Source organism: Belonocnema kinseyi, chromosome 10, assembly GCF_010883055.1.
Source record: "Belonocnema kinseyi isolate 2016_QV_RU_SX_M_011 chromosome 10, B_treatae_v1, whole genome shotgun sequence".
Lineage (NCBI taxonomy): Eukaryota > Metazoa > Arthropoda > Insecta > Hymenoptera > Cynipidae > Belonocnema > Belonocnema kinseyi.
In genome coordinates, this window is record NC_046666.1 from 68,624,893 (window position 1) to 68,642,204 (window position 17,312).

General features: G+C 28.7%; 1 protein-coding gene across 2 annotated transcripts in view; it reads left to right on the plus strand.

The window, feature by feature from the left end:
• The window catches only part of LOC117182007 (cadherin-23), a 49,234-nt gene that overhangs the window by 4,269 nt on the left and 27,653 nt on the right, over positions 1-17,312 (plus strand). The window lies entirely within an intron of this gene.

Sequence of the window (17,312 nt, forward strand, 5' to 3'; positions counted from 1 at the left end):
GTCCAATTTTACACAAATCTAATACCTTCTCTGATGAGAATGTCAAACCTGTAAATATATCTCGAAAAATTTCTAAACATTTTAATTTGTGTTTGTATTTTCACCATAAATTATCATTTTTTTAATTATTTGGATTTTAAAGGTTCCTAATTATTGCTTAACAATTTTAGGTTACGTTAATGTTTCGTACCAATATTTTATATTTTAAATAAAAAATTATTATAGTTTGAACAATAATTTCAATTTTTGAGCAATTTAAATATATTTTATCATTTTCACTAGAAATTTTCGAAAACATACAAAGTTTCTGAACAAATTTATATTATGGTCGTGTTTTTCATCGTAATTTAGTATAGATTTTATAGAAGAGTTAGAATTTTGGAATAAATGTAGGTCCATAAATATCCACCATGCCGACGAAATTGCATAATGTTAATTTTTTATAACAGATGATTGCAATTTAAGTAATTTTAAATTGGTGTTGCAAAATATAAAATTCAAAAGAGTTGAATATTAAGCAATTTTAAATGATTGTAATTAATGACAAATTTCAAACTAAGAGCATTCAAAATAAAAAAAAATTAAATAAGAAAACTAAACATGGAATAGTATATTGCGCAACAAGTGCGAGAATGTGTCACACACAATAATTTTTACAAACATTGCAGGAAAATGGCGATATTCCGTGTCTATAAAGTTCACGCGGCCAGATTCCTCTGCTGTAAGATTAGCGTGTGGAAATATGGTATTCCGGCACTGTTTTGCATGCGGGAATATCATTATAAAACCTTCTTCTCGATTTACTTCCTTGCAACGAGAGAAAAATTTGTAGAAAATAAACGATTTCCGGCGAAGACTGAATTGTGAACTGCAGTGAAATTCGAAGGGGGCGAGGTGCGTGACGTCATTTCCCACACCTGCCATGCGTGTATCCGAAAGATAGTAGCATGCGGGGCACTCACATAGACGGCCATGCCGGCTGTCATTTGGTTCACCCCGTGAAAGGAATCGTTGCGTGACGACCTCCCCTGCCTCTGGACTCTGGATAGGAGTCAAAAGCAATACAAATTTCTATATATGTGTGTATTGTGCACGCATGCGTGACGCCCTTTTTTATCTTGTCTGCGTTCACCTTCTGCGAATATAACACACGCACGCGCTGATTATACGGGGTGCCTTCGGAAATCGTGCTTACTTCCCGTTAATGTAAATATGTAGCGCCAAGTGTTTCCAGACTGTCCTCAATTTCTCGCAATCTCAAAAATAGGGGGAAGTTAGATTTTTTATTTTTTTTTCATTCAAAATTTTATTGTTTTTTCCCCTTTATTTCATTTGCATTTAGTTCACTAATGATCTTTGTTAAAGTATAGGTTCACGCGATTTCAGAGAATAAAATTGTGTTACTCACAGGCGAAGACTTATTTACAGCCCCGAAAAACCACCGTAAGTTAGATAAAAGTTACCAATCCTCTTAGTTCGTACTAAGAAAATAGAAAAAGTGGTAAAGTGCCTAAACTGAGCATAAGTATCTCTTATAGCGTTTTTAAAGCCACCCCAAGTTGTTCAAATTTAATTAAAACCCTAGAAAATCACCCCTTGTTAGATAAAGATTATGTGTCCCCTATTATCGTAATACAAAAATCCTCAAAAATTTAAAAGCCCCTAAATCGGTTTAATTATTTTTTAGAAGTTTCTAAGAATTACCCTAAATAGATTAAATTTAATTATAACCCTGAAAAACCAGCCCTCGTTAGTTAAAGTCACCTGTATCAATTGGTCGACCTACATAGAGAAATAAAAAAACCAATTGTAAAGTCTCTAGATTGAGTCAAAATGTCTTCTGGATTCTCCAAGCTATCCTAAAACAAAGACATTCAATTAAAACCCTCAGAAGCATATCTTGTTAGATAAAAACTTCAGATAATCTGAGATATTATATAACATTACATAACAATCTTCAGAAACCGCCAATCGTAAAATAAGTCACCTACCCCCTCGGTTTGTAGTAGAGAAAAAAAATAAAGTCTCTAGATTGAAGTGAAAAAGTATTTTTAGATTTTCAAAGCTTCCCTAAAACGAAGAAATTTAATTAAAGCCCTTAGGTCGTACTATACAATTATAAAAAAATTATAAATTCCTTAAACTGAGTAAAAATTGCTTTTAGAAATTTCTAAAAGCCACCTTATTTCGTTGAAATTTAATTAAAGCACTAAAAAACAACCCCTTTTTAGATTACAGTTAAACAGCTCCTTTTGTCGAATGTCAAAAATCCCTATAAATTTGACAACCCCTGAACTGATTGAAATTTGTTCAGAGATCTCTTAAAACCGCCCCCAATAGATGAAAGTTAATTAATAATTTAGTAATTGATACAAAAAAAACTACTCCTAGTTAGATAAAAGTCATCTATCCTCTTAGATCGTACTAGATCAATACAACCAAAATAAATACTCTAAATTGAGCCAGAATGTTTTATATCTTTTTCAAAATACCACTAAACGATGACATTTATTTAGGACTCTCAATAACAAACCGTAGTTAGAAAAAGGTTACTTTTCCCCTTAGGTCGTACTATAAAAATAGTAAGAAACTTTTAAAATCAGTAAATTGAATCAAAATTTCTTTTAGAGATTGTTCAAAGCCACTCCAAGTCGTTGGAATTTAATTGCAACTCTAAAAATCATCCCTTGTTAGATAGCAGTTACATCGCTCCTTTTGTCGAACTACCAAAAATCTTTAAAAATTTTACCATCCCTCAATTAATTGAAATTGTTCAGACGATTTTCAAAACCACACCCAATAGATGAAATTTAATTAAACCTTCAGAAACTGCCCCTAGTTATATGAGAGTCTTAGCTCGTAATCAAGAAATAACGTTAAACTTAAAAAATTCTAGACTCTAAATTGACTCTAAATGTCGTCTAGTTTTTCTAAAATATCTCTAACTGGTTATATTTATTTACAGTCCTTAGAAACCACCTCTATCTAAAAAAAGTTTCCTGTTCCCTTAGATCGTGCTTTAAAGAAAGAAAAAACTTGTGAACTCCCTGAATCGAGCCATATTTTCTTTTAGAGATTTCGGAAAGCCACCCCCAAGTTATTGAAATTTATTTAAAATTCCCCAAAACTACCCCTTTTTAGATAAGAGTAACATAGCCCCTTTTGTAAAACTCTAAGAATCCTTTAAAATTATAAAACCCTTAAACCGATCGACATTTTTGAGAGGTTTTCAAAAGTACACCAAAAGATAAAATTTAATCAAAACCTGAAAAACTGCCCCTAGTTGGATCAAAGTCACCTATCCTCTTAGATCGTACTACAGAAAAAAAATTAAAGCCTCTGGAATGATTCCAAATGGTTTCTAGATTTTTAAAAATACTACTAAACGATTAAATTAATGTTTTTAGAACCCGTAAAAATCACACGTAATTAAAAAAAATTACCTATCCGCTTAGGTCGTACTATAAAAATATAAAATATCTTGTAAAGTCAAAGTTTCTTTTGAAAATGTCTTGAAGCCAGCCCAAGTCGATATCAAAAACTCGTTTTAAAATCTGATCCAGATTTTTATAATATGCTATTGAAATAAAATGTTTTTAAGAAAAGAGCAATAGAAGTTATTCAATAAACTAATTCTAAGTATATATAATTTTGTTTGAAAAGAAAGTAAGGTTAACATGATGATTAGTTAATATTGTAATAAAAATAAAAATACCATAAATTTTTTACTAAAAAGCAGTGGCCAAAATTAGATTTCTAATGAGATTTTTCTATGAGTGTATTTTTATCGATCCAATTCTATTTTATAACGAGTTGAAATGAGTTCAACAAGAGTGAGTTTCCGGTTCTGACACATCTCTGAAAATTCGACACCTTGCTTAATAAAGTTCCAGAAGTTGGAGCTCAACTAACAGCCAAATGCACGCAAACCTTTAACAGAGTTGAATCGATTCTTTAAATTCCCTCCTAATTGTCATATAATTTAATTTAAATCGTAATGCTATCAGTTTAAAAAAAATCCTGAATAAATAATTTTCACTTTGTTCTAAAATTTCCTATCATAGAAAAATATTTTCTCTTGCATTAAAACAAATTTAATAAATATAGAAACAATTGTAAAGAAGATTCTTAAATTGGAATCAGGGCCGCTAATATTGATTTAAAGTTCTAAAATTGATAAAATTTTAAAAACATATATAATTTTTATGTTTCATCCTGGACTGAATCACTGGACGATCAGTAAGACAATGAGAATCGGTGCTGCCCTAGACATGTTAGGTATGAATTGATCTAAATTCTATTAGCCTGTATATTTTCCAAAATATATAAATTTTGTATTAAATTCTAAGACAATGTGAATAAGTCTTATCCTAGACACTTTAGAATTTAATTGAACTAAACTCCATTACACTGTACATTTTCAAAAAAAAAAAAAAAGTGTGACGTTAAATAAAACAACGGAAAGTGAAAAATTTCTTCAAAATATCAACCTAACCTCAAATACTTAAATCCTTAAGATCATATTAAGAATATATGTATGATTACGCAAGCTTATCTGGCAAAAAATTTATTATTTAAAAACAGTCACTCGCAGCTTTCGCTGAAAGTGAGCAACAAAGTTTGCAAACTAAATGTACGTTTGCTCATAACACACGAACAAAAGAGCGAAAGAAAGCTCTATTTAGAAAATTACACAAATGTGGAATATTATACGGACGAATCTAAAATCACTATAAAGTGAAGAAATTTTCGTTAGAAAATAGAAATGTATGCGTAGTCGGTAATTTTACTAGTCTGGGGAATTTTACTATGTACAGCGTGAGTCCTTTTTTTACACACTCTGAACGTAGTGATTTTCAACACGTATGAATTCATGCAAAGTCATAGAATTAAACCTGTAAGAGACGTCATTCTACACACATGTGGAAATTTACTTTCCAGTCTGTAATTTTAATCCATTCGAAGTGAAATTTTATATGTGTAAATTCACACTTTGAAGTTCAATTTTAAAACGTATTTTTTACAGTGTACGGTAGGAATGATTCACATTGCTTTACTGCTAAGTTCAGAGTCAGTTCGGGACGAAATAAAAAATGAAATTTCCATTAAACATATGTTTTAAAAAATAATTGCAGTACAAGTAAATATCATCGACCCTAATGCCAATTAAAAAACCTTATTTAAAATGATGGTACTTTGGTCCATTAAGAACGATATTTTTCAAAAAAGCAGCTAAAACCTTTTAATTAATAGTTATATATACAAAATAATAACAGAGTACTTCCTAATTATTGAATTAGGATGTTTTAAATAGGTGTCAGTCTATACAAAAGCTGACCTTACCCGATTTTTTGTTTAAATGAGAAATTGAAAATAATCTACATTCTTTCATTCTATGGCTTTTTATTTGATTATTTCTTTATTTGATGGCTGATCTGAGTTAATCTTTTCAACACAATGAGGCAATTGCAAGTGCCAATTGTAAGTCTTTTATTATACAATTAGAACAGATCAAATCAAAACGATGAGTTATGGAGTATTTGTGGTTCTAACTGTATTTTTTTCTGTGGAAGTATAAAAGTGCTTTAAGGGGATAATGAAATTCAGCAATAAGAGCGCATTTCAAGAAAAAGGTGTACGACTTAGAAGCGTGGCCGACACAGTTGGTTGTTAAAGAGAGCGATTGTTCTACAATGTGCTGGCGTGTCTGAATTATGAACAATATAGATAAGTGTCAAAAAATTTGAATTATTTACAGTTTAGATCTGAAGCAATACTTCAACTTGTACTACATTTTAAGTCGATTTAATCTCACATCATGCATGAGTTTAAATACGAAAATTACTGTTACATGGTATACGTGTCTCAGATATTAACAAATAACATTTATATGTCTTACATCTCTTAATGTAATTAAATTATATTAAACTTATAATATACTCGAATAAATAAGAAAACAAGAGTAGAAAGTGAAATGAATTAATGGCAAGAAGACAATTTAGTTTTCAAGTCGAAAAGGTAAATGTTCCATGAAAAAATGAATTCTTAACAATTAAATATAATAATTATTTCAATTTATAACCAGGAATATTAATTTTCTACTAAAAAATACAAATTCTCAACATAGTAATAATTAACAAAAAATAGAAGAGTTAAATTTTTACAGAATGAAATTTCGAGAAAAAAAATTCAACGAAATGGTCAAATTTCCAACAAAATAGTTCAGTTTTCAATCAAATAGATTAATTTTTAAGTCAAATTATGAATTTTTCAATCAAAAATCGAATTTTCAACAAATAAAGATTTTTCAGTCCAGAAAGAAAATAATTCATCTAAATTGTTTTAAATCAAAATACGTGAATTTCCGACTATTTTTATTCACAAAAATTATTTTAAAACAAACAAAAAACAAAGTTTTAACAAAATATTTAAATTTTCAACCAAAAAGTTGAACCTTTAATCAAATATATCAATTTTTAACCGAACAGTTATATCCTAAACAAAAACAGATTAATTTGTAACTAAACAGTTGTATTTTTATCCAAAAAATCTGCCCGCAAGGCGGGCACATTCTGATTGCGCGCTGGGCGCGCGGCTCGCTTCGCTCGCGAGTTTGAGCGCGCCTAGGGCGCGGGACTGTTGGTTCTCGCGCTGCGCGCTCGATAATGTATTTATCTCGCGTAAAATACACATGCTATTAAAAAGTTATCCGTAACAAATTTGTAGATCTTTTTGAAATGCACAATTTTTGTTCAGTCATCTTTTTACCCATTTTGCACATTATAAGCGCAAAATGTAATTTTTTTATTTTTCATTCTTTTTTATTCTGTCAAAATTTGAATTTTTAATTTTTTTTTACAAATAAAAAAGATGTTTAAACAATGTTTTAGGGCATTAAAAAAAAACATTTTTCTTTTCTTGACTTTTTTCGTATCATGCGTTATTTGGCTTAAAATATGGATTTTCGTGGTTTTTGAAATATTTATAAATGCTATAACTCTGGTAAATTTTGATTTTATCAAAATTATAAAAATTTTTCCCTAAATTTTTTCCGAACAATTTTTCATTTTTGCTGAACATTAATATTCAAAGAGCAGAATATTAATCCTCTAACACTTTTAACATAGTTTCTTATTACTCTTGACAATTAATATAATTGCCTCTTATAGAAAATCTCAGATATTTGCCATTTTTTGCTGTTGAAAATCCTAGAATTTTAAACGCTGAAGATTGTAAAAAGCTTGTATTCAATAATTAAGTATATCACATACTTTGAATACATTTCATGTAATTTTCAACGACTTTTTCTATCGAATTGTTTATTCTTAAATTCTTTAAATATAAATTTCCCGTTTGAATAGCTTAAATAAAAATCGCGGAATGCATATTTTTAATAATAAGCATTAATTATTTCATTATAACGTGAAGTAAAATTTTTATATCCAGAAAGGAATTACATTCTAGTGATATATGCATAATAATTTTTCTTATTTTGGTCTAGATCTTACTTTCAGTTTTATGATCTCTTAAAATTCCAAAAAGGGATACCTGTGACCAAATAAGTTGAAAGATGTTTTTTTTTTATGAAATTACAAAAAAATGTTGAATACGTTTTTCAATCTCACACGGTTATCTGATTTCCGGGCGACGGCCTTGCCAACGACTGACCACGGCCTCCGGCCGGATGCGATTGTTCACAGCATAGGTAACATACCGCCGAAGAAAACACCACCAACGTCACATCCATTATAACCGCGAAAGAGCTGAAGTTTAATGAGCATCGACCAAGTAGTTCGACGAACCGCGTACTAGTAATTCACCCGCACGCAAAGTAAAGCCATTTCTATATTATAAGGCTAATTATTTAAACAATTAAAACTAGCTTCTCTATTATCCAAAGAATCATAATATTTATTAGGAGCCATCCATAAATCACGTAAGACATTTTATTAATACTTTTTTACCCTTACTCTCCCCTATGTAACAAGTCTTAACAAAGTAAGTGGTCTATTTGGAAAGTATCCAGATTTAAACTCTAACTTTGTACATATTTGAGCTATTGTCAAAAACAAGTATTTACCATTTAGTTGGACCTCTGTGAGGGCCACTACTAAATGACATTGATGTGCAAATATTTAGTTGAGTTGTGTACGCATTTTTATAAACGTTTAACGACGTACGCGTCGCATTTCAGGGTGACGGAATAAACCGAACAGAGTGTGCATTAAATTTGGCCAAAAACTTGGTAATTAGTTTTCGGAAACCTTCTTTATGACTTAGAAAATGTATGGTGATGAGTTTACAAGTGATACTCAAAATTTGAAACCAGTGCGAGTGTTACTTACTGAGAATGTTACTTACTGAGAATCTTGGCTTACAGTGAGAGAGATACTAAAAGATAAGGGGACTTTAAAAATTATTTTTTCGGAAATTTTGAACCAAGATTTAGAGGAAAGTGAGAAACTGGGTCCTTCACCACGCCAACGTAACTGACTATTTATTACAGGCAATTCAGCAACTTCTGGTGAAAAATGGCCTACCACAACTTTAGCAGCCCCTATACATTCCTGAAATGTCTCCCAGTGGTTCCTGGCTGTTTCCCAAATTGAAGTATCTTGTGAAAGGACAACGATTTCAAGACGTAGAGGAAGCAAAACAGAATGCGATGACGCAGCTATTAACTATTCCGAAAAGTGACTTTGAAGAGTGCGTCCGAAAGTGGGAGATTTCAAAGTGGAGTCCTTTGAAGGGAATATCATCACCATTGGCCAGAATTAACTTTTACTCCTGGTATATCACAAGGTCGGATACTTTCCGCATATACCTCGTTCCTTGGGCCCCCGCCCCCAGGAATATCATACATAATTTTTCCAAACAATCTCAGCTGTGTCTTACTAGATACGATTTAATTAGTTATTACCTGTGATACCCTACATAACAAATAATTAGAAGTTATTAAGATGAAAATAAAGAGACTTAAAACCATATGGAACATGCAACAAAGGAACTATTATCTCCTCGGAAATAAAAACGTATACAAAGCTGTGTAATCCATAATGAAAATATTCATTAATAACTTAATTTTTCATAATTGTTTCAAATTATTAGTACCAGTAAATGACCAACAAAACTTTAAAGAACAATTGCAATCATAAGAATCGAAAATGAAATTAAAATATATATTTTTAACAACAATTCAAAAGATCGAAACCATTTACTAATGGTTTTAGAGAAGTTTAATTCCTGTTTAAATGGTTCTCAAATCTAGAAAAGTAAATCACCATATCTCAGGTTCTTTTTGGTAAATAGTGATAAATCCGATAAACTTTAAAATATTTGAAACAAGTTGGTGGTAGTAGTCATTTCAAAAGTTGTAAAATAAACTTTAATATTTTTAGAAATACCTTAAAATCTCCTCAAACATTAAAAATGCTTTGAAATCTCTCAATGCTTGTTAAAAAAATTTAAATTCAATTAAAATATTATTAAAGCCCTTTAGGTTCGTGAAGTTAAATTAATTCGATGATGTTACTTAAGATATGATACGTCTTATGAAAACTCATGGTAATTATATTGCTTGTAATCTTTTAAAATAACTTAAAGTAGGGGAAACTACCCTGCAGTAGATAATCATTCTGCACTACATAATAATTAATTATTAGAACAAATATAAATACAATATTCCATTCTAAATTAAATATATTACATGTAGCATGTCTTAACTATTAATTATTTTTAATTAAATATTTTACATGCATTAGCATTTTAAATTAATGGTTATCTACTGAAATTTCTTAAAATTTCTTAAATGCTTAAAATCTCTGAAAATACCTTAAATTACTTCAAATCTGATAATATTCCTTAAAATCCCTTGACATGTTTGTATTTTTCCAAAATTCTTTGATATTTGGAAAATTAATTTAAATACGTTATTGAGATTCTTTCAAATAAATGGCATCCTCGAAAATGTAATAAAATCCCGTGAAATTCATTAAAATTCCTTAAAAAACCTTTAGAAAATTTGGAAATCTTTAAAATCCTCTTCATTCCCTTGGAATCTTTTCAAATATCTTACCTTAATCCAATAAACTCAAAAAATGTCGAATGATATAGAAAATGGTAGTAATTTAAAAAATGTTAAAAAACATTATTTATGGATATTATTTTTTTTGCAGAATGATGGGGAAAATAAAAATACTTATACAATCATACCAATATTCAAGTCTTTATAACGTTATTTTAATCATTTATTGTAATTATTAATAAATAGTAACGCTATACTATGATTTCAGATACATGGGGTTTCTATAGGACTAGTTTGTCAAAAATATTAAGTAGCAGTATTAATTCACCCAATCTCCTTCCCTCCTTACAGAAAACTGTGGAATAATTTATTGATGGCTTTTTGTTGCATTTATTGTAAAATTAAAAATTGAAAATTTTATCTCCCTCACAAATCTCAATCCAAAATTTCAAGTATTTTGCGGTAAGCCAAAAACCCATAATTGCCAAAAATGCACTATAAACACAGTTTTATATGTGTGCAAAATTGTTCGGAATTTCGTATGTTTACAGGTTTTGATAATAAATAAGAATATAAAATCATATTTTAGAAGAAATAATTGATTATCAAGTTAGATTAGAACTATTAATTTGAAAACATTTTTTACGTTAAAAAATAGTTGTGTTTTCTTCCGACTAAACGGAACTTACTGCTTGAAAAGTATTTTAGAAAAAATTATAAATCAGTATCCCATTAACCAATTACAGAAAAAATTATTTTTGTTAGTATTTAAGAAAATTCTAACTTAATAAAAAATTATTTTTTCTAAAATATGATTATATATTATTATTGTTTATCGAAAACTATACATATGGAAAATTTACAATAATTTTTAAATCCATACAATGCATTTTTAATTTTTACAACTTTCGTAACTATGAACGCCTCTGTGGTTGACAAAAGTGAAATTTAAATCACGGGCTATTCTGATAAGATACCTCAACTGTAAAATATATATACCTCAAAAACAGATTTCAGCAAATAAATCATTTTTCACTCCTTCCAACCCTCTGATATTATTATTATTATTATTTTTGAAGATTATTACAAATAAAAACAATGTTACGTAACATTTCTCGAACACTCCTCTCTCTCTTTCTCAAATAATAATATATTGAGGACCCCTTATAATTAATTTAAACATACTTGAGTAACATAAATAATTGATTAAATGCTCAAGTTAATTTTTATTAAAATTTATTTAGACATATTATGTAGTATATATCAGTTTGTTGCAAGAAGAAAAGTATTTTGTCTTGAAATCGTAATGTATTATTCGAATGGCATTAGTAACAAAACATTTTCATAATTTGAAAATCTATAAACAAAGTATAAAGTTATAAAAAATATTAACTACATAATTTAACTTGCTAATTAACTATATAATTATCTACATAATTTAACTACATAAGAAATAGGGTTGGCAAAAATTCTCCAAAATTAACTTTTCTACTATTTCAACTGGTAAGCCTATGAAACCTAATACGTTAATAGATGATTTAAAACTTTAAAATTTGTATATAGATTCTCATATTTTGACAGTTTTTAAAACTTTCAAATAAGGTCTTTTGGCTTGTACGTCCAAGAAACGTTTCTAGGACGTTCCAAATACGTTCCTAAATTTCGTGCTAACTTGGAAATTACAACGATTTTAAGACAAAATAATTTTTTCTACAATCAAAGTTATATACTATTCAATTTGTTTAAATATAAGATTATGGCATTGAATTTGTACATTCCATTTATTATTTATGTTCCTTAAGCATATCTGCATTAAGTCTAATCAAAAGCGATTCTATTTAAGATATTTCCTCTTGCATACAAAATCATAACCTTAAATTTGCTAATTTTGTACTATATTCGTTTATATATTGTTGCATACAAAATTAAAATTAAAAAATAATAAGTTTGAGGATTTTAACAATTTAATTCTGCTCTTGAATACTGTGGGACGGATACCTGACCATAAGTTTAAGGCCCCCGGAAATCGTCAGTAAATTCCGATTGTAAAACTGAGGCCAAACGGAGCCATTTTATCAAGTTTTTTCATTCATAATCTACAGAGTACAAATTTTTCGGAAAATGCCGTTTGTTTACGAAAAAATGATATTTTGTATGTAATGATCGAAATAAGAAAACTCGTCTTGGCAATTACGATGTACAGGAGTGTTTTACTATTTCTATCAAAAGAGAGTAGGTGAAACAGTGTTCTACATTGTTTGCTGTTTTCATGGCTTATTTTACGTTTTAACTTATCTTGATATATAATAAATAAATAATAAATAACTTATTATTACGTTTTAGGAAATTATAAATTATGCTAAAGACAAGCAATGTAGAGCACTGTGCATATAAAAAACTAGACAGGGGTCATAAAGGTTCGATTCGTTCCTATGAAAGTCTGAAAACTAGTAAAGAATTAAATAGAAAGGTTTTTATTTTTCATCTTTTTTTTTAATTTAAGATTCTATTCTTTAGATTGTTATTATCTTTCAAAAAATTGTACTCTCAGAAATTTATAGTTAAATATTTGTATTTCACTTCCTGTTTCACAGTCTTTTTTAATGTGAAAAGCGTTTTCCAATTGGAAAGTATAATTCGCTCAAAATCATTCAAATCAGTTTTGATATTGATGGTTAAGCAAGAAACTGATAAATGAGAGTAAAGTGATAAAAACACATTTTATGCATTGTCACCTCCAACTTACTTCGTCGATTAAAAACACAGGAGAAACTTGAAATTGATGTAGAATCAGGATCGATATGGTACAACAACTTTTTTAGAGATTAGAAAATAGCTTGAAAGTAGACCAATAAGTAAAAGAACACACAAGTATAATCACGTTCCCTTGCAATAAAATCACAGTCTATAAACAATTTATTTACTATCAGATTCCAACATTGTTTAAAAATATTTCAGGACATCTAAATTGTTAATTAATACTATTCTCTCCTGTATGAAAATGTGCTTTCACATTGAATACTGAGAACGGTATTGAGATTTGTATTTTGTACTGTATTTTATTTTTTATATACATTTCCACCAGGGACGTTATCAAAGAATGTCACAGAAAAACAAATTTAGTCTCACTTTAAATTTTAAAGATCGAAGACTTCTTCGAAAGTTATAATCAATTTGGAATCAATGTCAGGACATACAGTATTAGTATTTATATAATAAGAATTTTTTTAGAATATAAGAAAATTGTCTTTACCCATTTTTTGCCATGTGCGTGAGTGTCAATCTTTCAGCATACATATGATTATATGTGAATCTTCCGACTCGCTTTCACTCATTCGAGGGGTATAATTATTTTCGTGGTCAGTGAGCGACACTCTTGACATTGCACGAGAAGTTATTTCCTTTGGAGAAAGCTCTAGTTGGTGCCAAAGAACTCACTTACAATGACACTTTGCAAATTGAGCGTCGGGCACGTTACGTCTATTAGAACGAAAAAAATAGGTAAAAAGGTCAATTTCTTAACTTTATAGAAAATATTTTAAATAGATCTCCGATTCCGAATGTAGAATCAATGGAATAATTTTCTTTAATTGAATAAGTTCATGACATAATAAACGTGTTAATTACGTGGCAATGTCTTATTAACATAGTAGGGTAATCGTCACGCTACCTGAACGTACATGATTATAGTAAAATAAAATTATCTATCGAGCATCTAATTCCTTCGAATTAATAACAAAATCTCTTGTTAAATACGCTTCTACTGTACAATTATTTAGTAAAATTTTAATAAAATATCATTAAATTCGACATTAATTTATACATTCTGCTGTCTTAACATTGACATATTTCAAAAGTTAATAATTATTTTTACATTCTCATTCATGAGAGTGTAATGTAATCGTCCAAATTTTCGATCTCTGGTTTTTAACGGATCTTTACGTTTTGACACTCACAGAATCCGAAAAGCATAAAATTTTATCGGTGTCTGTCAGTCTGTCTGTCTGTTTGTCTATCTGTATGGCTGTATGTCTGTATGTATGGCTACATGAATGTTGTAGCCACCGCTACCTTTTGAAGGATTTGTCCAATCAATTCAGCATTTGATACACTTCTTAATGTTCCCAAAATAAAAAAAAATTTAATAGGTCCAGAAATATCAATCCAAATTTCTACTGAATGTAAAATATATGTGTTTCGAAACTATTATCATGAAATTTTTAAATTATAGACAAAAGTTCTAAAAGTTGAATCATTTTCAAAAATATGCAATTTTGATTTTTCAAGACATCCATAAGTTTAAAACGTTATTTTTAGTAGATTTCAACAAGTTTTACAAATTTTCTTGATGAAGTTTTTTGAGTGCACACGAATTATGAGCACGACGCGCGAATTTCGTAATGAGAATGTATTCATCAAAGCCGTCGGTGCTTTGAAAACCTTCTTTAAAATCAAATCGAAAAAAATTCAGTTACAATTTATGGCTGTAATTCCACAGAAGTTTAAATCACAGTTTTCGATTATAGTTATAGTATTTACAATATTTGGAAAAACTTAGTTAAAGTGTACGCATTAAACGTACGAAAATGAGCACGAAGCGCGAGAGCGTACCCGCACGCCCTAGGCGCGCTCAAACTTGGCGCGAAGCGCCACTCACACAGCTCGTAATAAGAATATGCCCGCGCAGCGGGCATATTTTTTAATTCGGACTTACAAACATCTACTTGTGTTTTAAACTATCTGAAGACTTAATATACTTGTTTAATCAATACTGGATAACAATACTAGAGCCTTTTTGTCTTACGCAATTTTTAAATTGAAGTATGAAATTAATATTATTACAAAATTTTTATATTTTATAGCATCTATTATCTAGTACAATAGAAAAAAGCGAAGAAACTATAAATAAATAACCATAAATAACGCAATCCCTATGATTTTTAAAAAATTGTATATATTCTTTAAAATCTAATGACCATTTATTTAAAATAGCAATTTTTAACAAAAACAGTAACATAACGTTACAAAAAATGATTTAGGACTGTAAATCTCGTTTTCCACATAATGTTATTTGTTTAACAAAAAGATAATCAGAATTGGTATTTTTTATATCTCATAAATTCTCTACTAAGAGTACATTGGATGAATATTAATGTACCAAACCATTCTTTGCCAATGGCAATCCAATATCGATAAAAACGACTCTTTCACATTCTTTTTCTTATGGATTAAAAGTTTGACTTATTAAATTCATCAGTGAAATTACGTAAATATTACATTCATAAAACTTGTGTTTGATAGAAAAAAGTCTTTATTTCAAAATATTTCACATTTTTAGTTTTAAGCTGTTGACACTAAAGAAAAATTTTAATAAAATTTTTAACAGTTTAATTTACAACAGCTAGAAATTTAGTGAACAATTTTTGTTAATTTTCAGCAGTTCAAAATTCGAGTGTTAAAAATAAAAAAGTTATATTGACAAAAGTAGAAAATTTACTTTTTTTTAAATTCCGTTTTCTTACATTTTCACAGTAGAATTTGAAACTGTTGAAAATTTATTTTTTTTCCAACAAAAGTACTAAAAAAAATCCAAAATGTTCAAAAGATTCTAAATCTTGTTCCAATGATATGCCTATTGTTTAAAAATACAAATTTTCTATGTGAAACCCTAACTAAACTTTAAGTTGTTGAAAATGATGAATTTTCTTCGAAATCTTATGAGCTACGAAAAAAACTAATAGATTCCGAAACTGTTCAAGCTTGTAAATTTAATTATTTAAAATAAAAAAAACATTGGATGTAAATGTAATGATTTTTGTTTAAAATACCAATTTTGCAGATGAAACACGCTAAAATGATCTAAAGTAATTTAAAAATTGTAAATATTTGTTTAAATAGAATTATTCGTTATTAAAAGTACAAATAATCACCGACGAAAAATGCTACAATAACGTACCAAACAATTGTTCCAAGTTGTAAATCTTCTTAAAAATTGAATAATTTATGTTTCACATTATTATTAAAAAATTATAAATATCCTTTAAAATGTAAAAACTTTTCATTCAAAGCACCAACAATTTTCAAGAAAAGGCTTTAACAGAACCTAGCAGAAATTTGTTCAGAATTGTAAACTTTGTTCCAAAAATTTTAATTTATTTTGTATAATCGATTTCATATGAAAAACTTTAACAACATCGAAAGACGTAAGATGTTGAAAAAATGGGTTAATTTCAAATTTTAATAATTTTTTTATTAAAAATACCCACTTCCGTTGTAGGGCGTAACATAAACTAAAATGTTTAAAAATGGGAAATCTTGATGATGATTTTAGGTTAAAAATGCTGATTTCAGATGCAAAAAACAAAGATAACCTAATATTTTTAGAAATTTGAAGTCTTCTTCGATACTTTATGATTTTATATTAAAATTCTTTGTTTAAAATTTGAATTTCTAGCGAAAAGTACTAACATCCCAGTGGGCACCAGGACGTCCTAAAGATTTCCTTAGAATGTACCTCTATGTCATATGATTTGACATCTTTAAGACATCCTTTGGATATTTTCATACCTTTAAAAGGTCCTCAGGACGTCCTTAAGACGTCCGCCGAAAGACATATATAGAACAAGTTTAGGACTTACATGCCCACTGGGATAAAATATTTTCAATAACTTATTAGATAATTAAATTTTTTTTACTCGCAAAAGTATTACAAAGCACAAATGCTTCTCAATTCGCATAAGTTTTTTTTAATGATTTTTCTCATTAAATAGGTATTTATAAGGGAAAAATAAGGTTCTTCCTTATATATTCCACTTAGTTGTTTTCCATATATCAAATTGAGAATATTTCACATCCCGTAGTTCATCTTATACTTTTTTTTAAAGAGATTATTTAAAAATGCATTTTTCTTAATTTTAAATTTAAGATATAAAACAGTTTTAAGTAATGAAAAGCCAATCAGGTTTTCTATAACAATGATTGCGACATTTTCGAGACATATGTCGTTATACGCTTTCTTTCAGATTAGAAAAGGGACAATTACCTATGAATTTTTAATTAAATCAGTATCTAATCGAATAATTATTCATTTTTTATTTAAAATATTTGACTGGTACGTGACACCTCTTCTTTGGCTTCAACGGACGATATGTCTATGTCTTTTCATGTAGTGGTGCTAAAACAGCTTGATAAGAGAAGAGATTGTATTTTGCACAAGGGAAATTTTTGAAATAAATATTACAGCAACAATCATCTGAAAAAATTGAATAGACGAATGACATTCACACAA